This window comes from Anomaloglossus baeobatrachus, chromosome 2, assembly GCF_048569485.1.
Source record: "Anomaloglossus baeobatrachus isolate aAnoBae1 chromosome 2, aAnoBae1.hap1, whole genome shotgun sequence".
NCBI classification, from domain to species: domain Eukaryota; kingdom Metazoa; phylum Chordata; class Amphibia; order Anura; family Aromobatidae; genus Anomaloglossus; species Anomaloglossus baeobatrachus.
This window is the reverse complement of record NC_134354.1, coordinates 137,104,390-137,122,188: the sequence shown is the minus strand read 5'-3', so window position 1 is coordinate 137,122,188 and position 17,799 is coordinate 137,104,390. Positions and strand designations below refer to the sequence as shown.

General features: G+C 54.8%; 1 long non-coding RNA gene across 3 annotated transcripts in view; it reads right to left on the bottom strand.

The window, feature by feature from the left end:
• The window catches only part of LOC142291112 (uncharacterized), a 227,418-nt gene that overhangs the window by 144,963 nt on the left and 64,656 nt on the right, over nt 1-17,799 (bottom strand). The gene's annotated exons all lie outside the window — the stretch shown is intronic.

Below are 17,799 nucleotides of genomic sequence, written 5' to 3'. Positions count from 1 at the left end.
TACATGGAAATCAAAGGGCACCATAGCAAAAGTTCTTATTGCCCCCCCAAAGAAAGACAAAGAATAATATTCGGCTGGGTCCAGGGCTGTATTTTGCCTTCGTGCTGCCCTAGGCACTTTAAGTGGTCGCGCCCCTTAGTGACAACGTAACACTGAATTTTCGCACTCGACATCTGTTTAAGGCAGATCTACTCTGTAAAACACTTTAAAAAGTATCAATGAGAAACAAAGGGCACTAACCACCCCCCCCCAATGGGGATCACCACAGGCACATCAAAACATAGCATGAGTATAAAATATTCCCACCACACCATCCCCACTTATATACTGTGACTGTCACACTGCCCCTAATAAACTACACACTGCCCTCCCTTATAAATTATACCCACCACACCTTCCTCAATTATTAAATATGATCTGCACATTGACCTCACATCATGCTGCCCCCTCCTCACAGTGTCCCATGCATGCTGCTCCCTCCTCAATGTCCCATGCATGCTGCTCCCTCCTCACAATGTCCCATGCATGCTACCCCCTCCTCACAGTGTCCCATGCATGCTGCCCCCTCCTCACAATGTCCCATGCATGCTGCCCCCTCCTCACAATGTCCCATGCATGCTGCCCCCTCCTCACAATGTCCCATGCATGCTGCCCCCTCCTCACAATGTCCCATGCATGCTGCCCCCTCCTCACAATGTCCCATGCATGCTGCCCCCTCCTCACAATGTCCCATGCATGCTGCCCCCTCCTCACAATGTCCCATGCATGCTGCCCCCTCCTCACAATGTCCCATGCATGCTGCTCCCTCCTCACAATGTCCCATGCATGCTGCCCCCTCCTCACAATGTCCCATGCATGCTGCCCCCTCCTCACAATGTCCCATGCATGCTGCCCCCTCCTCACAATGTCCCATGCATGCTGCCCCCTCCTCACAATGTCCCATGCATGCTGCCCCCTCCTCACAATGTCCCATGCATGCTGCCCCCTCCTCACAATGTCCCATGCATGCTGCTCCCTCCTCACAATGTCCCATGCATGCTGCCCCCTCCTCACAGTGTCCCATGCATGCTGCCCCCTCCTCACAGTGTCCCATGCATGCTGCCCCCTCCTCACAGTGTCCCATGCATGCTGCTCCCTCCTCACAATGTCCCATGCATGCTGCTCCCTCCTCACAGTGTCCCATGCATGCTGCCCCCTCCTCACAGTGTCCCATGCATGCTGCCCCCTCCTCACAGTGTCCCATGCATGCTGCCCCCTCCTCACAATGTCCCATGCATGCTGCTCCCTCCTCACAATGTCCCATGCATGCTGCCCCCTCCTCACAATGTCCCATGCATGCTGCCCCCTCCTCACAATGTCCCATGCATGCTGCCCCCTCCTCACAGTGTCCCATGCATGCTGCCCCCTCCTCACAATGTCCCATGCATGCTGATCCCTCCTCACAATGTCCCATGCATGCTGATCCCTCCTCACAGTGTCCCATGCATGCTGCCCCCTCCTCACAATGTCCCATGCATGCTGCTCCCTCCTCACAGGGTCCCATGCATGCTGCCCCCTCCTCACAGGGTCCCATGCATGCTGCCCCCTCCTCACAGTGTCCCATGCATGCTGCTCCCTCCTCACAGTGTGCCATGCATGCTGCTCCCTCCTCACAGGGTCCCATGCATGCTGCTCCCTCCTCACAGGGTCCCATGCATGCTGCCCCCTCCTCACAGGGTCCCATGCATGCTGCCCCCTCCTCACAGGGTCCCATGCATGCTGCCCCCTCCTCACAGGGTCCCATGCATGCTGCCCCCTCCTCACAGGGTCCCATGCATGCTGCCCCCTCCTCACAGTGTGCCATGCATGCTGCCCCCTCCTCACAGTGTGCCATGCATGCTGCCCCCTCCTCACAATGTCCCATGCATGCTGCCCCCTCCTCACAGTGTCCCATGCATGCTGCTCCCTCCTCAATGTCCCATGCATGCTGCTCCCTCCTCACAATGTCCCATGCATGCTACCCCCTCCTCACAGTGTCCCATGCATGCTGCCCCCTCCTCACAATGTCCCATGCATGCTGCCCCCTCCTCACAATGTCCCATGCATGCTGCCCCCTCCTCACAATGTCCCATGCATGCTGCCCCCTCCTCACAATGTCCCATGCATGCTGCCCCCTCCTCACAATGTCCCATGCATGCTGCCCCCTCCTCACAATGTCCCATGCATGCTGCCCCCTCCTCACAATGTCCCATGCATGCTGCCCCCTCCTCACAATGTCCCATGCATGCTGCTCCCTCCTCACAATGTCCCATGCATGCTGCCCCCTCCTCACAGTGTCCCATGCATGCTGCCCCCTCCTCACAGTGTCCCATGCATGCTGCCCCCTCCTCACAGTGTCCCATGCATGCTGCTCCCTCCTCACAATGTCCCATGCATGCTGCTCCCTCCTCACAGTGTCCCATGCATGCTGCTCCCTCCTCACAATGTCCCATGCATGCTGCTCCCTCCTCACAATGTCCCATGCATGCTGCCCCCTCCTCACAATGTCCCATGCATGCTGCCCCCTCCTCACAGTGTCCCATGCATGCTGCCCCCTCCTCACAATGTCCCATGCATGCTGATCCCTCCTCACAATGTCCCATGCATGCTGATCCCTCCTCACAGTGTCCCATGCATGCTGCCCCCTCCTCACAATGTCCCATGCATGCTGCTCCCTCCTCACAGGGTCCCATGCATGCTGCCCCCTCCTCACAGGGTCCCATGCATGCTGCCCCCTCCTCACAGGGTCCCATGCATGCTGCTCCCTCCTCACAGTGTGCCATGCATGCTGCTCCCTCCTCACAGGGTCCCATGCATGCTGCTCCCTCCTCACAGGGTCCCATGCATGCTGCCCCCTCCTCACAGGGTCCCATGCATGCTGCCCCCTCCTCACAGGGTCCCATGCATGCTGCCCCCTCCTCACAGGGTCCCATGCATGCTGCCCCCTCCTCACAGGGTCCCATGCATGCTGCCCCCTCCTCACAGTGTGCCATGCATGCTGCCCCCTCCTCACAGTGTGCCATGCATGCTGCCCCCTCCTCACAATGTCCCATGCATGCTGCCCCCTCCTCACAATGTCCCATGCATGCTGCCCCCTCCTCACAGTGTCCCATGCATGCTGCCCCCTCCTCACAGGGTCCCATGCATGCTGCCCCCTCCTCACAGGGTCCCATGCATGCTGCCCCCTCCTCACAGGGTCCCATGCATGCTGCCCCCTCCTCACAGTGTGCCATGCATGCTGCCCCCTCCTCACAGTGTGCCATGCATGCTGCCCCCTCCTCACAATGTCCCATGCATGCTGCCCCCTCCTCACAATGTCCCATGCATGCTTCCCCCTCCTCACAATGTCCCATGCATGCTGCCCCCTCCTCACAATGTCCCATGCATGCTGCCCCCTCCTCACAATGTCCCATGCATGCTGCCCCCTCCTCACAATGTCCCATGCATGCTGATCCCTCCTCACAGTGTCCCATGCATGCTGCTCCCTCCTCACAGTGTCCCATGCATGCTGCTCCCTCCTCACAATGTCCCATGCATGCTGCCCCCTCCTCACAATGTCCCATGCATGCTGCCCCCTCCTCACAATGTCCCATGCATGCTGCCCCCTCCTCACAATGTCCCATGCATGCTGCCCCCTCCTCACAATGTCCCATGCATGCTGCCCCCTCCTCACAGGGTCCTATGCATGCTGCCCCCTCCTCACAGGGTCCCATGCATGCTGCCCCCTCCTCACAGGGTCCCATGCATGCTGCCCCCTCCTCACAGGGTCCCATGCATGCTGCCCCCTCCTCACAGGGTCCCATGCATGCTGCCCCCTCCTCACAGGGTCCCATGCATGCTGCCCCCTCCTCACAGGGTCCCATGCATGCTGCCCCCTCCTCACAGGGTCCCATGCATGCTGCCCCCTCCTCACAGGGTCCCATGCATGCTGCCCCCTCCTCACAGTCCCATGCATGCTGCTCCATCCTCACAGTGTCCCATGCATGCTGCCCCCTCCTCACAGGGTCCCATGTATGCTGCCCCCTCCTCACAGGGTCCCATGCATGCTGCTCCATCCTCACAGTGTCCCATGCATCATGCTGATCCCTCCTCACAGTGTCCCATGCATGCTGCCCCCTCCTCACAGTGTCCCATGCATGCTGCTCCCTCCTCACAGGGTCCCATGCATGCTGCCCCCTCCTCACAGGGTCCCATGCATGCTGCCCCCTCCTCACAGGGTCCCATGCATGCTGCCCCCTCCTCACAGGGTCCCATGCATGCTGCCCCCTCCTCACAGGGTCCCATGCATGCTGCCCCCTCCTCACAGGGTCCCATGCATGCTGCCCCCTCCTCACAGGGTCCCATGCATGCTGCCCCCTCCTCACAGTGTGCCATGCATGCTGCCCCCTCCTCACAGTGTGCCATGCATGCTGCCCCCTCCTCACAATGTCCCATGCATGCTGCCCCTCTCCATGAGCTCCTAATGCTGCCTTACTCTTTTCCATAATGACACCTCCATGCTGCCCCACTCATCATACTAAGACCACCACACTAACGCTTATGCTGAGACCCCCCCCCACACACACACACACACACACACACACACACACACACACTACCCCACTCTTGATATTGACTCCCCTACATTGCTCCACTCCATACTGAGCTCCCAATGCTGCCCCCCTCTCATTCTGAGTCCTTACACTCCCCCCATCGATTTTGTCATTGCACTATCCCTCAACCCTTGTCCTCTGTCTCTAGCATTAGCCCCTCCCCCCAGCCTCCCCCCCCCAGCCTCAGCCCCTCTCTCCCCCCAGCTTCCCCCCAGCCTCTCTCTCCCCCCAGCCTCCCCCCAGCCTCTCTCTCCCCCCAGCCTCCCCCCCAGCCTCTCTCTCCCCCCAGCCTCCCCCCAGCCTCTCTCTCCCCCCAGCCTCCCCCCAGCCTCTCTCTCCCCCAGCCTCTCTCTCCCCCAGCCTCTCTCTCCCCCCAGCCTCCCCCCCAGCCTCTCTCTCCCCCCAGCCTCCCCCCCAGCCTCTCTCTCCCCCAGCCTCCCTCTCCCCCCAGCCTCCCCCCCAGCCTCTCTCTCCCCCCAGCCTCCCCCCCAGCCTCTCTCTCCCCCCAGCCTCCTCCCCAGCCTCTCTCTCCCCCCAGCCTCCCTCTCCCCCCAGCCTCCCCCCCAGCCTCTCTCTCCCCCCAGCCTCCCCCCCAGCCTCTCTCTCCCCCCAGCCTCCCCCCCAGCCTCTCTCTCCCCCCAGCCTCCCCCCCAGCCTCAGCCTCTCTCTCCCCCCAGCCTCCCCCCCAGCCTCTCTCTCCCCCAGCCACCCCCCAGCCTCAGCCCTCTCTCCTCCCCCCAGCCTCCCCCCCAGCCTCAGCTCTCTCTCCCCCCAGCCTCCCCCCCAGCCTCAGCCTCTCTCTCCCCCAGCCTCCCCCCCAGCCTCTCTCTCCCCCCAGCCTCCCCCAGCCTCTCTCTCCCCCCCAGCCTCCCCCCACCCAGCCTCAGCCTCTCTCTCCCCCCATCCTCCCCCCCAGCCTCCTCTCCCCCCAGCCTCCCCCCCAGCCTCTCTCTCCCCAGCCTCCCCCAGCCTCTCTCTCCCCCCAGCCTCCCCCCAGCCTCAGCCTCTCTCTCCCCCAGCCTCCCCCCCAGCCTCTCTCTCCCCCCAGCTCTCCCCCCAGCCTCCCCCAGCCCCAGCCTCTCTCTCCCCCCAGCCTCCCCCCCAGCCTCTCTCTCCCCCCAGCCTCCCCCCCAGCCTCTCTCTCCCCCAGCCTCCCCCCCAGCCTCTCTCTCCCCCCAGCCTCCCCCCCAGCCTCTCTCTCCCCCCAGCCTCCCCCCCAGCCTCTCTCTCCCCCCAGCCTCCCCCCCAGCCTCAGCCTCTCTCTCCCCCCAGCCTCCCCCAGCCTCAGCTCTCTCTCCCCCAGCCTCCCCCCAGCTCTCTCTCCCCCAGCCTTCCCCCAGCCTCAGCCTCTCTCTCCCCCCAGCCTCCTCCCCAGCCTCTCTCTCCCCCCAGCCTCCCCCCCAGCCTCCCCCCAGCCTCTCTCTCCCCCAGCCTCTCTCTCCCCCAGCCTCCCCCCAGCCTCAGCCTCTCTCTCCCCCCAGCCTCCCCCCCCAGCCTCTCTCTCCCCCCAGCCTCCCCCCCAGCCTCAGCCTCTCTCTCCCCCCAGCCTCTCTCTCCCCCCAGCCTCCCCCCCAGCCTCAGCCTCTCTCTCCCCCCAGCCTCCCCCCCAGCCTCAGCCTCTCTCTTCCCCCAGCCTCCCCCCCAGCCTCAGCCTCTCTCTCCCCCCAGCCTCCCCCCCAGCCTCAGCTCTCTCTCCCCCAGCCTCCCCCCAGCCTCTCTCTCCCCCAGCCTCCCCCCCAGCCTCAGCCTCTTTCTCCCCCCAGCCTCCCCCCAGCTCTCTCTCCCCCCAGCCTCCCCCCCAGCCTCAGCCTCTCTCTCCCCCCAGCCTCCCCCCCAGCCTCAGCCTCTCTCTCCCTCCAGCCTCCCCCCAGCCTCTCTCTCCCCCCAGCCTCCCCCCCAGCCTCAGCCTCTCTCTCCCCCCAGCCTCTCTCTCCCCCCAGCCTCCCCCTCAGCCTCTCTCTCCCCCCAGCCTCTCTCTCCCCCCAGCCTCCCCCCAGCCTCTCTCTCCCCCAGCCTCCCCCCCAGCCTCAGCCTCTCTCTCCCCCCAGCCTCCCCCCAGCCTCTCTCTCCCCCCAGCCTCTCTCTCCCCCCAGCCTCCCCCCAGCCTCAGCCTCTCTCTCCCCCCAGCCTCCCCCCCAGCCTCTCTCTCCCCCCAGCCTCCCCCCAGCCTCAGCCTCTCTCTCCCCCCAGCCTCCCCCCAGCCTCTCTCTCCCCCCAGCCTCCCCCCAGCCTCAGCCTCTCTCTCCCCCCAGCCTCCCCCCCAGCCTCTCTCTCCCCCAGCCTCCCCCCCAGCCTCAGCCTCTCTCTCCCCCCAGCCTCCCCCCCAGCCTCTCTCTCCCCCCAGCCTCAGCCTCTCTCTCCCCCCAGCCTCCCCCCCAGCCTCTCTCTCCCCCCAGCCTCAGCCTCTCTCTCCCCCCAGCCTCTCTCTCCCCCCAGCCTCAGCCTCTCTCTCCCCCCAGCCTCCCCCCCCAGCCTCTCTCTCCCCCCAGCCTCAGCCTCTCTCTCCCCCCAGCCTCCCCCCCAGCCTCTCTCTCCCCCCAGCCTCCCCCCCAGCCTCAGCCTCTCTCTCCCCCAGCCTCCCCCCCAGCCTCAGCCTCTCTCTTCCCAGCCTCAGCCTCTCTCTTTTCCCAGCCTCCCCCCAGCTTCTTTTCCCAGCCTCCCCCAAGCCTCTCTTTTCCCAGCCTCCCCCCCCAGCCTCTCTTTTCCCAGCCTCCCCCCCAGCCTCTCTTTTCCCAGCCTCCCCCCCAGCCTCTCTTTTCCCAGCCTCCCCCCCCAGCCTCTCTTTTCCCAGCCTCCCCCCCAGCCTCTCTTTTCCCAGCCTCCCCCCCAGCCTCTCTTTTCCCAGCTTCTCCCCCAGCCTCTCTTTTCCCAGCCTCCCCCCCAGCCTCTCTTTTCCTAGCCTCCCCCCCCAGCCTCTCTTTTCCCAGCCTCCCCCCCAGCCTCTCTTTTCCTAGCCTCCCCCCCCCAGCCTCTCTTTTCCCAGCCTCCCCCCCCAGCCTCTCTTTTCCTAGCCTCCCCCCCCAGCCTCTCTTTTCCCAGCCTCCCCCCCCAGCCTCTCTTTTCCCAGCCTCCCCCCAAGCCTCTCTTTTCCCAGCCTCCCCCCCCAGCCTCTCTCTTTTCCCAGCCTCTCTCTTTTCCCAGCCTCCCCCCCCCAGCCTCTCTCTTTTCCCAGCCTCCCCCCAGCCAAAAAGAGGCATCGCAACGATCATCAACTAACCTGTAAGGTGCCCATACATTCTAGGCTCTGCCTTACGCATACCTGCTCCGGTGCCTGCTGCCCTGCTCTGCTATTATCCTCTTCTCCTGGCTGGCTCCAGCTCCAGTCGTGTCTCCTCCTCGGCGTGTGTTGTCTGCAGAATTGGATGCTGCAGCACGGGGCAGTGAGCTGATTGGCGCGCCCGCGCGCCTCTGACCCGGAAGTGCAGGTGCTGGAACTTCCGGGGTTAATCAGCTCACTATGCCTGGTGCCCTCCGTGTATTTAAAGAGACAGAAGTGCGCCTTTCCTCTCCCTCTCAACCCCCCCTCCCCCCGAGAACACAGCGAAGTGCAACGGAGGGAGGGGTGGGGGGCGGGGATGTAAAAAAAAAAAAAAAAAAAAAAATTTTACATATATTTTTTTTTTTTTTTTTTTTTTTTTTGCTGCCAGAAAGTGCCCGCCCCCCCTCAACGTGCCGTCCTAGGCACGGGACCACAGGTGCCTAGTGGCAAATACGGCCCTGGCTGGGTCACAAAAGAGCATATCTCACAACTTTACAGCTCTTAAAGGGTTATTTTCCTTCTATTGAAGCCACTAGATTTCCCTTTCATTGCACCCATAATGTGTAATGCCAAAAAAGTGCCCCACAAGCACTGTATGAAACCCCCTAATGGACTCTTTCACAGTACCCTCCAAATGCATAGTATGAAGAACCTACTGTAGCCACCCTACAAATCATGATGCGGTTTTGCCGCTATTTTTTTTCCAGGAGATACATGGTGCTGAAATTTATACACCAAATTCCTGCACAAAATCTGCATCTTCTGGCAAAAAAAAAACAAAACGCATCAAAACGGAATGAGGTTTTTATGCTTTTTTTGCCAGAAGATGCAGATTTGATACAGGAATTAGGTTATAAATTCCAGCACCAAATCTGTATCTCCTGGTAAAAAATAGAAGCAAAACCACATCACGATTTGTAGGGTGGCTACAGTAGGTTTTTCATACTAAGCATGTGGAGGGTACTGTGAAAGAATCCTTTGGGGGTATCATACAGTGTTGGCAGAGAACCGCATAAAAACTGTGGCTCTGATACCGTTTCGGTGTAGTTTTCTGCCAGGAGATGCAAATTTGGTGCAGAAAATCTGGTGTAAACATTTCTGCACCAAATCTGCATCTCCTCACAGGAAACCATACCTAAACTGCGTTCCTTTGCCAGGAGATGCAGATTTGGTACTGAAATTTATACACTAAAGTCCTGCACCAAATCTGCATCTTCTGGCTTAAAACACGCATCAAAATAGAATGCGGTTCTTATGCCTTTTTTGACAGAAGATGCAGATTTAGTGCAGGAATTTGGTGCATAAATTCCAGCGACAAATCTGAATCTTCTGGCAGGAAATCGTACTAAAACCGTGGTATTGATACTGTTTCGGTGAGGTTTTCTGTCAGGAGATGCAAATTTGATGCAGAAATCTGGTGCAGACATTTCTGCACCAAATCTGCATCTTCTGGAAGCATATCTCACCTAAACTGTGTTTTTACTCCAGGAGATGCAGATTTGGTGCTGAAAGTTAAACACCAAATTCCTGTTTCAAATATGCTTCTTCTGGCAAAAAAACACATCCAAATGCATCAAAACGCGGGGAATAGTTCACAGGCTCCAAATTTTCTAGCAGCTGGGAACTCAAGGAATGTTAAAGGCTCTATTAAAGGCTCTCTTAAAGGTTGCCTTAAACTTAATAGGTTGACAGCTGCCGCAAGACCCAGTGGCTGTGAGCTGCCTAGAAACTTTAAGGGATCCTATAAGAGAGCCCTTAATAGAGCTTTTAGCTTTCCTTGAGTTTTCAGCTGCTCGGATATCTGTAGGCTATGACCTATTACCAGAGTTCACAGCCTTCATGTGTCACAACAGCTGGGAACTCCAAAAAACTTAAAGGCTCTCTTAATGGCTCATTTAAGGTTTCTGGGCCTCGCAGCTGCCAGTTTGCCGGACTGTTGGATTGGGGGACACAGAACCACAGCAATCCAACAATCCGGCAGTAAGGTCAGAGGAAGTCACACTGGGTCTCTCCGCTGCTCTCAGTGAAAGTGGAATCTGCTGCCGGATTGCGGGACACGGCTACATGCAATCTGACAGTGAGTCCCACTTTCACTGAGTGTAACAGGGAGCCCTGAGTGTGACCTCTGCTGCCCTGACTGACATCACCGCTTCTCACTGCCGAGTCCCCCTGCTAACATCAGTGTTTCCTGGAGTCTGCAGTCATCGGTCATACTATCAGTCACTGCAGACTCTAGATGTAGCAGAGCCGGTATCGTCTTGGGAGCTCGTATGAATTACGTCGGACCTGTGGGTGTGTTTTGGGGGTTAATAAATTGGTGAAAGAGGTTTTCTTTTGTTTTTTTTTATTAAAATAAAGGATTTTCTGTGTTTGGGGTTTTTTTTTACTTACAGGGTTAGTGATAGAGGGGTCTCATAGATCCCTCGCGATTGCTAATGCAGAGTTTAGTGGCAGCTGTGACTTTGACATATCATGGCTGTCAATAACCCCTTAAATTACCCTGATTGTCACCACACTAGGGCAATCGGAATGACTTGGGTAAAGCGCTGGTATTGTAGCATCTAATGGATGCGACGCTTCTGGCTGATATTTTTAGCCTTGGGGGCCTGCCATGGCCCTCCCCAGTTTGAGAATACCAGCACCCAGCTGTCGCTTTATCTTGGCTGGGTATCAAACTTTGAGGGGACTGCACGCTTTTTTTAAAAAAAATATTTAAATAATTAAAAAAATCTGCATTGAGTCTATCTTATTTTGATAGACAGCCAAGATAAAGCATATGGCTACAGTCTGCAGCTTCCAGCCGTGTGTATTTTCTGTGCTGGGTATCAATATAGGGGGAAACCCTGCAACATTTTTTTTATTTATTTATTTTTACACTCCATTAGTGGACTAGTGGACAGTCTCTGTGAGGGCAGCCAATCAGAGATGTCGGCAAACTGGCTAGCCGGCAGTCTGACTGCACCCAATCACAGACACTGGTAGAGAGAGAGTGGGTGGGGGAAGCAGTGCATATGTATGAGATCTAATGAGCGGACCTGGAAGTAGTGTGACAACTGCGCGGAATCTCAGTAAGTCATTTTTTTTCACTGCGCCTCCTAATCACGTGTAATGTGAAGAAACAAATAAAACAAGAAATAAAACACCTGATCTGTTCGGTGAGTGCCACCAATTCATTGCTCAATATGGGTAATGTAGGGAGTTGATGTCAGCTGTGATTTTATGAAAATCACAGCTGCCATCAAGTACTGTGTTGGTAATAGAGAGATGTCTATGAGACCCCCCCATTTCCAACCCTGTAAGTAAAAAAAAACACAAACAAATAAAGATCCTTTATTTTATTTAAAAAATACAAAATTACCCATTCACCAATTTATTAACCTCAAAAACACCCTAGTAGGTCCGACATTATCCACACGATGTCCTACAGCGATCCTGGCTCTGCTACGTCCAGACGCCATGGTGGGCAGTGACATAAGGAGAGCAGTGTGGGAGTTGCTAGAAGTAACCTCAGGTGAACAAAGTGCCAGACTGTCGGAATGCGTGTCACAGCGGCAGCACAGTCCAATAGTCCAAACCACCACAACTGACCTCAAGTGAAGTCACTGCTGGACTGTGTGACATGGTGGCAGTGCAATTCGACAGTAGGTTAACTGTGAGGTCCGGAAACCTTTAAGGAGCCCTTAAGGTAGACTTTAAGGTTACCAGAGTTCCCAGCTGTTAAGACACCTGGAGGTTGTGAACTTTGGTAAGAGATCAAAGCCTCCAGATGCCCCAGCTACTGGGAACTCCAGGAACCTTAAAGTAGCCTTTAAGGGAGCCATTAAGGTTCCTGGAGTTCACAGCTGCTGGGGACTCTGGAGGTTGTGAACTCTTACTAAAGTTCATAGTCTCCAGGTGTCCCAAGGGCTGGGAACTCCAGGAACCTTAAAGGCTGCCTTAAAGGATCCTTTAAGGTTTCCGGGCCTCACAACTACCGGTATACCCAGTGGCTGTGGGCTCTGGTAACCTTTTAGGTGACTTATATTAGTAGGAAATCTTTTAGTAACATGCTTTCTGAGTAGCTAAAAGAGGCATAAGGACATATGCCTTGCTTATCTCATGCTAATCCATATCCTAATCCTCTCAAATAAAAACAGCACACTTGTAACTATTATAACACAGTATAAAACCTTCACCCACTACTGCAGTTACCTCATACTACACAGTGACACCCTACACCATGCGTTTCAGGAAACTGAGGTGGATCTCCCCTGCGAAGTCTACGAAGGAAGTTATCAGTCACTCCAATCTCTCATGCAGGTCAACATCCATATGTCACAAATCTTTGGCAGCATATATACAGTATAATAAAGTTGCAGTAATAATAAGTATGCACATTAGTGGACTCAGACAGAAAAGGGCCCTTGTGCAAGAACAATTTATGGCACTTTGCAGCCCAAGAGGTTATCATACGATACAATATCCACCTACTTTGATGGAGGCAGAAACTCCCTTACTTTTTGGGTCACTGTGTGGGCGCACAGGTTGCAACAATATGTCCGCCCCGAGATTACATCAGACAGACATAAACATTGCATTGCTGTAACATTCTTTACTATAAGGGCATAGTACTGTCGCGGGCGGGGAGGAGGGTGTCAGCACACTACGCTCACCCCTTCTGCTCGGGTCCGGCGGCTGCTGCTCAGTGGTGGCTCAAGCTGTGGGCCGGATCCCGGGGTTCTCGAGCGGCACTCCTCGCCCGTGAGTGAAAGGGGGTGTTGGGTGTGGGGATAGTTTATTGTCCGTGACGCCACCCACGGTTGTGGTGATTTCACCACCGCTGCTCAATATGGGGATCCCGGGGATGGTGATGCGGAGCAGCCAGGTGTTGCGTTGCCCCTCCGTGGGTAGGGGTTGGTGATCCCGGGGCCCGGTGATGAGATGGGAGATGCAGGGCCTGGTGGGCGCAGGGACGCGGGGGCAGCGCTGTGCCTTGCGGCACTGTGGTACTCACTCAGCCTGAGACGTTGACACAGTTTTACGGTAAACCACACGGCTGGAAGGACGGTTCCCATGGACGGCTGCACTTGCTCTCCCAGTAGGTGACGGTGATGTCCCTTTTCCTTGCAACTTTGTTTCTGTGTTGGTAGCGATGGGTTCCCACCGGTAACCCGCTCCCCAGTTTCAAGCTGGACCGGAGGAGCTCTACTCTTTGCCCGCAGGCGCTGGCCCTGAGAAACTGGTGCCCTGGCGGTGGCGGTGTTTCTGCTACAATGGTTGGGCTGTTGCCTTCTATCGGGACTTGGTTGTTGGGGGATCTGCGTCCCCTTCACTGACGGATGTGGCAAATTCTGGCGACTCCAAGCCTTGCCGGGGTCCGAGAGGCCCCTGCCCTGGTGCTGACTGTCCTTTGGTATGCTGCTCCAGACCGCCGGGCCACTACCCGTCCGCGGTCCTTCCAGGAACTTCCAAACGGTCCCCCTCCAGACAGTCACCGCCGTTGCTGACCTTGCTGACCCTGTCCTGCACTCAGCTGGACTACTTCAGGCTTTCTTACTGTCACCGCTCTTACTTTCCTCCTTTTCCACTTCACTTCCTTCACTTTACTCTAGCCCTGCCTGGGCTCAACTGCTTCCTCTCACTTGACTCAAGCTCTTCCCTGAGCTGACTGCCTGGTTCCTCCTGCCTCCAGGGCTGTGTACTCCTCGGTGGGCGGAGCCAACCGCTTGGCCCACCCCCCTGGTGTGAACATCAGCCTCTGGAGGAAGGCAACAAGGATTTTAGTTTAGCTTTGGTGTTCCTAACTGGGGTGTAGGGTGTGTTGGTGCATGACCTGTGACCCCTGGCTTGCCCAGGGCGTCACAGTACTACTTGGTAGCAGACGTTTACTGGTGGTATACAGCACAATATAACATCCATCATTCAATCACATGTGTAATAATTACGTTTGCATAGGGATTTAGTAACTTTTGTAATCAGGTGATATTTCTACTGTAATGCGGGCTTCACACGGTACGATCGATCGTGCGATTGCACGAGCGATTGTACCCACCCCCGTCGTTTGTGCATCACGGGCAAATCGCTGCCCGTGTCGCACAAAGTCGTTAAACCGCCGTCACACGTACTTACGTGCTGAGCGACCTCGCTGTGGGCGGCGAACATCCTCTTCCTGAAGGGGGAGGGACGTTCGGCGTCACAGCGACGTCACACAGCCGCCGGCCAATAGAAGCAGAGGGGCGGAGATGAGCGGGACGTAAACATCCCGCCAACCTCCTTCCTTCTTCATAGCCGGCAGCTGCTGCGGGATGCAGGTAAGCTGCAGTCATCGTTCCCGGGGTGTCACACGGAGCAACGTGTGCTGCCCCTTGGAACGATGAACAACCGGCACAAATAAGATTAAACAATTTTTTAAAAATGAGCGACTTATAACCGATTTGGAGTCGCACGTAGGTGTCACACGAGACGACGTCGTGAAAGCTGCCGGATGTGCATCACGAAAACCATGACCCCGACGACATATCGCATGATAGATCGTCTCGTGTGACGCTCGCATAAGGCTGGGGCCACATGAGCGTAGGACATCTGCTGCGAGTGCATCGGATGCAACCCTCGGCTCCTGCTATGCTGCGAGTGTAAGCCAAGTGTCATGCCACTGTGATCCGATCCTGCAATTAGATCACAGCTGCGGAGGAGAAGGCGGGTGCTGCGGAGGAGAGGGAGGGAGGGATTAATCTACTTATCTCCTCCATTGCCAGCTGATGTGATTATCGCACTACATTCTGGTGTCATCCGAGTGTGATGTTTCACTCGCACCCATAGACTTGTATGGGTGCGAGTGAAAAAGATCTGATTCCACCCGCAGTATGCTGTGACTGTTTTCTTCATCCTATTAGGGCTGAGAAAAAAATCGCAGATGGGATCGGCCCCATAGAGTAACATTAGTCTGAGTGGAATGCGATTTTTTCATCGCATTCCACTTGGATCGTTTTAATTGCTGTGTGTCTTAGGCCCGTTTCACACATCAGTGAAAAACAGTGACGTTTTTCACTGGCGTGTAAAACACGCACATGTCCCTGCGTGTGCTGTGAATCACTGTACACGTGGGTTGTCTAAGTGCAATCCGGGCTCCGTTATCCGTGGCCCGTGATTGCACTTAGAAATCAACTCATCTGCGCCCGCTCCCGCTCTCCGTGGTGCTGAATCCTCCCGCGGTGCAGCATCCGGCCGGCGATGACCCCTGCAGTAGCTGCTTCCGGGTCGGCTGTGTTGCGCATAATGAATATGCGCGACAGTAATCAGCCGGCTGAGAAGCAGCAGGGAGGACGGGCTGCAGAGGACATCGCTGGACACCGGGTGAGTTAAAATGTTTATTATTTTAAGTGCACGTTTTTTTCTGGCACGTGTTTCACGGACCACACCACTGCGTGGTCCGTGGAACATCAGTGATGCCAGAAAAAAATGGACATGTCTCCGTGCGGCAATCACGCACACGCGGGTACGCTGCACGGAGACACGTGCAGTGACAAATCACTGACGTGTGAGCAGACCCATTCATTATAATGGATCTGCGTATGTCAGTGATTCTGGTACGTTTAAAAAAAAGCACAAACGTACCAGAATCACTGACGTGTGAAAGGGGCCTTAGTCCAACTCCTACTATGGTCAACAGTAACCCATAGCCACTATTACTGGATATAGTGCTCCAGAATATAACAATGGAGTTCATGTATTGTCAGATATTTTTTGTAAGAGGCAAATGAGTCCTTTTCAAACCTCTTACATCACTTACAAAAATACCTTTTCCATGTAAATTCTAAAATATTATACATTTGTTTTGGCTAAATTAAAAGAATGGATTATTTTATATAAATTCTAATCATCTCTATTGTCAATATGGTAATATACAGCAGAATTAATGCAGTAAAATGCTACATGTGAACCAACCCTAAAACACAAGTCTGTTACATGTAATTATCCAGTTCTATTAACTTGATAGCTGACTCGTAGCAGGTTTATTTTTTAATGCCAGATTGACAGCGGTGCTCAGTGACATCAGCGTCTGAATGTGTATAAACAGCACCATTTCTATACGTACTAGGGCAGAGTCTGATCTTTCCAGGAATAGTCTACTTTATAGAGGAGAATATAAGAAGCTGCAGTACAAGACTCCCTCTATGCCTCAGTGATGCACATTACTCCCCTAACGTATGTCCGGCTTACTTGTGTTCAGTGGATTTATTTTCTTTTGGTAAAAGATTAATAACAGTATCTATATAATTTCCTTCTTCCTTATTCCCTTCTATTATGAAATATTTACACAACACTTCTGTAAATAATGAATAAAAAAATATATTAAAAAAATGTAAAATGAATAGAAAAAGACGTAAACAGTTATTAATTACTTGTGTAAAGAAAAAAATCAATGTAAGTTTAGATCCAAATTACAAAAAAAATAGCCACTACCAGCGAGATGTGTCAAAAATATAAAAATAAATACTTTATTGAATATCAAAACAATATACGATTAAAAAGAGGATTACACGGAAAAATGTCATGTTCAGCAGGAGAGATCATATAATGCAATAAAGATCTAAACCATGCACAATGGCAAAGCAACAAGTACATTAAAAAGTAGATTATAGGAAAAACAAATGTAAGGGTCCTAGTAAAGCAAAGCTGATAAACGTGCTGCACCAAATAAAGCCACCCAATTACAACTCTATGGACAATATACAGGGTGCATAGAAATAAAACAAAATCATTATGGGCATGTACTGTATGTTATACGGACACATACCAATAGTACCCTCTCCTCCTGGAATGTCATTGAGTAAATTGGGTTGCGCTAAGCCCTATCATGACATCAATCACGTGTACCCATATAGCTCCAAAGTAAACATTCAGACAAAGGAATGGATTTAAATAGTCACAGTTCGGGATATAACTCCTTTGGGCTGCAGATGCATTGGGGCCTGAAGCCCAGGGGGCTCAAAAGGTTCCCTTGGTTCATATGAGAAGAAAAATGGTATTAAAGACTGAAGACTGTTGAGGGGCCTGATGAAGGTTTTTTGTGTCGCCCAGGGTTATGGGGTACTTGGTCCCGGGCAGTGTATATCTGGGGAATGTCACTTTGGTGGCCGTTGCCCGGTTCTGTGCCCTGGGCCCTTTTTGAAAAGGGGAAATATTTCCAGAGGATTAGAATAGTGTTCACACGTGACGCCACTTGCGGTGTTACGGCTATGTAGATGGAGCCGCCGCTGCACAATGTCCACTACTGGGTCTGGTGTTAATGGCAGCCTGGATGTTAGACCCTCCGCAAGCAGGGTCGGGCCCCAGAGGGTAGGTGAAGTGGCTGGTGTCGGAAGAAGGTAGTCCACACAAGAGGTTCAGTGCAACTGGTTCTTTACTCATTTTCTGGTGGTAACTGGTCACCCGAGGCTGGCTGGTTTCACCTTCAGGTCACCTTTGTCCCAGTGCCAGTTTAGTAATCTGGTGCCTTCTTCCCCTGCACCTGTCTCTGGTTGGTGGGTCCCCGTGGTGTAGAGCAACTGGGGGTCCCCGTCCGGTGATTTTTCCACTGCAGTCCGTATGACGGTAGTGTGAACCCTGTGGGGTTTGAGTCTCTAGTCCTGTCCCCAGTTCTCCCTTTGCTATTGAGTCTCGGATTTTTAAAGACAGCGAGGACCTTCATGGTCCCCTCACTGTGCAGGTGTTATCAGGCCTGCCTGGAGCTTCTGCCTGACCTAGGGTCTGTGACACCCTGGCGTCCCCAGGTGGTTACACATAGAATAGGCCCCCGCATAACACCTTCCCTCACAGGGTTACACCAAAGCCAACAAAACCCTAGTCACCCCCCCCAGGGTAGGACAGGCACACCAGTGGGCGGGACCAGGCGGATGGAGAACACCCACTTAGAGGTCTAGAGAACCCGGGGGTGGGAAAAGAGTCAGT